The sequence below is a fragment of the Nerophis lumbriciformis genome, linkage group LG03 (genome assembly GCF_033978685.3).
Source record: "Nerophis lumbriciformis linkage group LG03, RoL_Nlum_v2.1, whole genome shotgun sequence".
NCBI lineage: Eukaryota > Metazoa > Chordata > Actinopteri > Syngnathiformes > Syngnathidae > Nerophis > Nerophis lumbriciformis.
This window is the reverse complement of record NC_084550.2, coordinates 7,513,494-7,520,365: the sequence shown is the minus strand read 5'-3', so window position 1 is coordinate 7,520,365 and position 6,872 is coordinate 7,513,494.

Below are 6,872 nucleotides of genomic sequence, written 5' to 3'. Positions count from 1 at the left end.
CTCTAAACTTGGTGGCTCTGTGCATGCCCACCTCAAAATGTATAAAAGATGATGTTCAACTCGAGAAAATCAGTTCTTTTGTGGAAAGACGCTTCCTCTGTGTTGAATAAAAAACTGTTGGAATTTACCTGACCTGCCTAATGCTTGTATTCCGGCAACGTGACTTATTCCTGGAGGTGAAAAAAAAGCGGTGGTTAACCAAGCCAAGATGGCTGTTGTGCAGCAAGCAGCGCAAACTATATGAGCACGGGCCTAAATCTTCCTGCAAAAAGCAGATATGAGCAAAAAAAATCTAACTATGCAATGGAATATATCCCTATACTTTATCCAAAAACAAAATTGTCGAGTGATGTCAAGGATCATCCCATGGTGGAGTTCCCAGATGTCATTCTGCATGACAAAACAAGACAACTTGAAAAAGCATGGAGGTCTCCTACTTCTTTGTGTGTGGCTGGGTCAAGGACATTGGTATCAGGACCCTCCTGGATAAATATGTTTTTGCTCGGGTAAAGTTGCATTTCACGATTCAACTTTACGTCTTGCATCCATGTAGACAAACTAGCACCCAACAGCTCGACACCCGTGACTGCATATCCATTTAACAAACTAACAATTACTAAATCATCACCGTATTTTATTTTAGTCTTGTCATTAAAGGGGAACATTATCACAATTTCAGAAGGGTTAAAACCATTAAAAATCAGTTCCCAGTGGCTTATTTTATTTTTCGAAGTTTTTTTCAAAATTTTACCCATCACGCAATATCCCTAAAAAAAGCTTCAAAGTGCCTGATTTTAACCATCGTTATATACACCCGTCCATTTTCCTGTGACGTCACATAGTGATGCCAACACAAACAAACATGGCGGGTAGAACAGCAAGGTATAGCAACAATAGCTCGGATTCAGACTCGGATTTCAGCGGCTTAAGCGATTCAACAGATTACGCATGTATTGAAACGGATGGTTGTAGTGTGGAGGCAGGTAGCGAAAACGAAATTGAAGAAGAAACTGAAGCTATTGAGCCATATCGGTTTGAACCGTATGCAAGCGAAACCGACGAAAACGACACGACAGCCAGCGACACGGGAGAAAGCGAGGCTGAACACCCTTTCGCAGGTACCCAGAAAGGTTTCGAGTACCACCAAAAAAAAATGAATCTCTGAAGACAGTATAAAAATCTGTGTTAAAGGTGTACAAATACTGTTTGTATAATAAGCATGTTATTGTTTACAAATGAGGGTCAAGAGTTCAGTACTAAAAAAAAAAGAAAAAAAGAATGTGGCTTAAGTACCGTTTTTTAATTAAGCTGCTGCATTTTTTTGGTTGGGTTGTTTATTTATTTTGAGTAACTTCTACATTTCTAAAAGGGGAGGAATGTAATAGAGTGATCTATGTTTGTCTGTTGCCATCACCTGGTGAATGTTGGCTATAGCGTACTGGGGTTACTTTTTGGTTGGCCAACGATTTACGTGGTGTTGCGCACCTGACGTCAAGTGTGTGAGTCTGTTCTGAAGTCTACAGTAAAGAGACGTACTTCATCACCTCGCCTGGTTAATGCCTCCAACTCAATATATTACAACAACATTGCTGTTTACGGCAGACGAACTGCTTTACGGTAGAATAAAAAATGACTGCTGTTGTTGTGTGTTGTTACCGCGCCGGGAGGACGTTAATGAAACTGCCTAACAATAAACCCACATAAGAAACCAAGAACTCGCCCTCCATTCTACAGTTATAACGTGTTTGGGCAGGCACGCTGTTTATATTGTGGGAAAGCGGACGTGAATACAGGCTGTTGACACGTCACTCAGGTCCGCATGGAGCTGGAGGGGGCGTGTGGCTTCCAGATCCGCCTGAATTTCGGGAGATTTTCGGGAGAAAATTTGTCTCGGGAGGTTTTCGGGAGAGGCGCTGAATTTCGGGAGTCTCCCGGAAAATCCGGGAGGGTTGGCAAGTATGCTTCTTTGGTTATTGGGTTTATGTTTATAGTCTCTATCTAAGGATAGTTCTCCTCGCTGATTTCAACTGGGTTTGTGGGCATGTTCCTATTAAGTATCTCTTTGAAGTGTTCTTTTTACCTTTTTTCTCCTTTTTTCCTTCCATCTTTATCTTAACATATATATATATATATATATATATATACATATATATAAATAAATACTTGAATTTCAGTAAAAATTCAAGTATTTCTCATATATATATATATATATATGTATATATATATATATATATATATATATATATATATATATATATGTATATATATATATATATATATATATATATATATATATGTATATATATATATATATATATATACATATATATATATATAAAATGAATACTTGAATTTCAGTGAATTCTAGCTATAAATATACTCCTCCCCCCTTAACCCCGCCCCCTGGCCCGCCCCGCCCACCTCAAGGAGATGTTTGTGCGTAAGTGTCTGGGAAGACAACAGATGCAGGTCGAATCTTAGATGTTTACATCAAGCTAAACATTTAGTCTCTTCTCATGGCTAGGGCCATCACCTTTGCATACCATGGTCCAACTTTATTGCCTCTTTTTCCGCAAGGACTAATCCAATCCACACACAAATATCAGTACTAAAAAGGGCCCTATTTGTTATTATATGCCCAAACTGAAATACCTACTATGGTTTGCTTTCTCCCAGATGAATATAAACATTTACCATATGCAAAACATAATATGAGTAAATTAATTCACATACTCTCTCTATACATGACTCTGAGCTATTGAACTATTCAGGATGCAGACGGTGTGTCCGCATTAAAACCAACAAAACTAAAGACAAGTTTATGTTATTGAGTTGATATATCAAGATGTCACATTGACTATGATTGCAACCTTTGCCAAATAGAACAAAGAATTACCACCCACCTATTTTACCAGTGCACATACAGTAGAAACATTTGAACACACATCCAACAGCTAATTTGCACCAACACCAGATATGTGATCAGCCTCCATGAGAGCGACATCCTCTTTTACTACAATAATCCATCCGCACCTTAATACTTTACCCTTCTGATCCAAAATCTTATAACTCTGGCCAAATGCCACATACACAAAACCAAATGGTCATAAAATAAACCAAAATCACATCATTATAACAATGGTGTCCTCCACCTCAGGGTGGAGAACAGAGTAAAACAACTTGCACTGAGCCTAGTCTATAAAATCCGCTACACCTCCCTGATACCGAAGTACATGTCAAACTACTTCCTTAATTAAAGGGGAACATTATCACAATTTCAGAAGGGTGAAAACCATTAAAAATCAGTTCCCAGTGGCTTATTTGATTTTTCGAAGTTTTATCCCTAAAAAAAGCTTCAAAGTGCCTGATTTTAACCATCGTTATATACACCCGTCCATTTTCCTGTGACGTCACATAGTGATGCCAACACAAACAAACAGCAAGGTATAGCGACATTAGCTCGGATTCAGACTCGGATTTCAGCGGCTTAACACTGTCTGATAAGATAATTACTAACAACTATGAACTAGGTTTACAGCATATGAAATACATTTGGCAACAACATGCACTTTGAGAATGCAGACAGCCCATTTCAGGCGCGCTAAGAACATATATTTTTCCACGATTTCAGCACTCAGGTTAACCATACCTACCGTAAATAGACACAAAATACTGCATTACACAAGACTACACGAATGTACTCGAATGACTGAAAAAATTTTATGTTTTTAAGCTAAATTATTGGTAAACACAGTTTATGTATAATAATTTACGTAAAACAGCGAGTAATGAATAAAGTTTTCATCAATTAATATATTCTGTAGACATACCCTCATCCGCTCTCTTTTCCTGAAAGCTGATCTGTCCAGTTTTGGAGTTGATGTCAGCAGGCCAGGGAAGCTAGGGTCGATATTCTTCTCTTGATCATCTTCGGTGGCATAAGGGACGGTGTGAGCCAAGACATCCAGGGGGTTTAGCTCGCTCGTCTGCGGGAACAAACTGCCGCCATTGCTTGCCGTGCTACCGGGGCCCTTTGTCCCTGAATAGCTCACACACTCCGGCAGATTCAATGGGGGTCTGGCGGCAGATTTCTTTGACTTTATCGTTGGAAATGCATCTGCTTTGAGTGTCGCAGGATATCCACACATTCTTGCCATCTCTGTCGTAGCATAGCTTTCGTCGGTAAAGTGTGCGGAACAAACGACTGACCATTTCGTCGGCTTTCCCCACAGCCTCGTATTTTGAACAAATCTCGTCCAATTTCTTGCCACTTTCGCATTTTTGGGCCACTGGTGCAACTTGAATCCATCCCTGTCCGTGTTGTTACACCCTCCGACAACACACCGACGAAAGTGAGAAAATGGCGGATTGCTTCCCGATGTGACGTCATGTTGTGACGTCATCGCTCCGAGAGCGAATATTAGAAAGGCGTTTAATTCGCCAAAATTCACCCATTGAGAGTTCGGAAATCGGTTAAAAAAATATATGGTCTTTTTTCTGCAACATCAAAGTATATATTGACGCTTACATAGGTCTGGTGATAATGTTCCCCTTTTAACGTAAATGACCGCCATAACTACAACACCAGGGGGAGTTCCACTATCCACGTTAAACCCAGATTCCGATCTAACAAAGGTCTAAACTCATTCTCCTTCTATGCCACATCAATATGGAATGCACTCCCAACAGGTGTAAAAGAAAGTGCATCTCTATCCTCCTTCAAAACCGCACTAAAACAACACCTCCAGGCAACTTCAACCCTAAACTAGCACCCTCCCCCCACCACATCCCACCTCCCCGGATTGTAAATAACCAAATGCAAATAATCAAATGTATTTCTAATGTATATACTTGTTCTTATGCTATCTGAACTCACTATGTTCTCTGCTCGCTGTACATATCCTACCAAGTCAGACCTACACTGTTTCAATGTCCATTTCTCTGATGATGCAATTGTTGATGACTGAAGTGTTGATATCAACCAAACCCTCCACATCCCACCCCCCGGATTGTAAATAATGTAAATAATTCAATGTATATACTCTGATGATTAACTTGTGTGATGACTGCATTATGATGATAGTATATATTTGTACCATGAATTGATTAATGTGGACCCCGACTTAAACAAGTTGAAAAACTTATTGGGGTGTTACCATTTAGTGGTCAATTGTACGGAATATGTACTGAACTGTGCAATCTACTAATAAAAGTTTCAATCAATCAATCAATCAATCAATCAATGGGCATATATACAAACACACTCCCCACCCCCATCCAACGCCCCTCACCACCACCGCTTAATTCCTCTTCGGGGTTATGGACGGCTAGTAGCGCTTAATAGCAGCAGGCCGGCCTCCCGGGCCCCAAATCCCCCCCCCCCCTGTTGCGAGTTGTTGTGATTATATGAAACATGTTTATGTGTGCTATGCTTAATTAGGTTTTTTCCCTTGGACTCAGTCTGGACCCCCTCCCGAGGGTCCAGCCTTAGACTGATATTTTTTACTCTTCCCCCCCTTTCCCGATATCACCTTTTTCCCATCTTTTTCAAGGAGCGCCGTAAGTGGCTGACCCGTTGGCGGTCCCGTCTTGTCATACTTGCCAACCCTCCCGAATTTTCCGGGAGACTCCCGAAATTCAGCGCCTCTCCCGAAAACATCCCGGGACAAATATTCTCCCGAAAATCTCCCGATTTTCAGCCGGACCTGAGTGAGGACAGCCTTTTTTTCACGACGGGAGGACAACAGGGTGACAAGAACTAAATCATCCAGACTAGAGATAAATTGTATTATTATGTTTATCTTACCTAAAAATAAATATATTTATTAATTTAAAAAAAAAACGAAATACATTTTTACTATATTTTGCTAAAAACATCAAAATTAATTGTATTTTTATTTGTATTTTTTCTGACTCCTTATTACATCCAGCCATAGAATTATACATTAAAATAAACATATTTTAAATAATTAATTTTAAATGATCATAATAATTCATTTAAAATGACCATATTTAATTATTAAAATAATTGCTTGTTTATCAACAACTTTAGCATTTTATTCATTACATTTTGAAGCTCTCAGAAGCCAAGTTATGTTATATTCCTTAATATTTATTTATGCAAGTTTGAAGTATCAATTATCTAAACACAGTTTTTTTTTTGCATATTTTCAGGATGTATATATATATATATATATATATATATATATATATATATATATATATATATATATATATATATATATATATATATATATATATATATATATATATATGTATGTATGTATATATGTATGAAATACTTGACTTGGTGAATTCTAGCTGTCAATATACTCCTCCCATCTTAACCACGCCCCCAACCACGCCCCTCGCCCCCCACCTCCCGAAATCGGAGGTGGGGGGCGAGTATGCGTCTTGTCTCCCTTTAACGTATGTCTGCTCTTAGTGGGACTGTGCCGAAAATGACATTTCAGTTAAAGAATGGACAATAATAAAGCATCTTGAATCTTGAATGGTACATGGTAGACCAAAAGCCAGTTAAAATCTGCAACATATACAATAAATAATAGCCAGATACATTAATGCTGATTGTCCTCTGCATTGTTTAATCGGTTGTAGTTAGCTTTATTTTTTCTTTCTTTCTTTATTTTTGTACCATTTCTTGTATTTTTACTTGACTCGTTGCATTATATAAGTACTTCCATTATTTTTTGTGGGTTTGATTTCGGTCTAACTCAATTGTATTTGTCATATGATTTACATTTAATTCAAACCTGCCATTAAAATAAAATTGACAGGAAATGACGTCGTCCTTGCGCATGCGTGGATCGACCGGGTAGTGACGAGGCGAAAAAGCTTTGTGGCAAACAAGA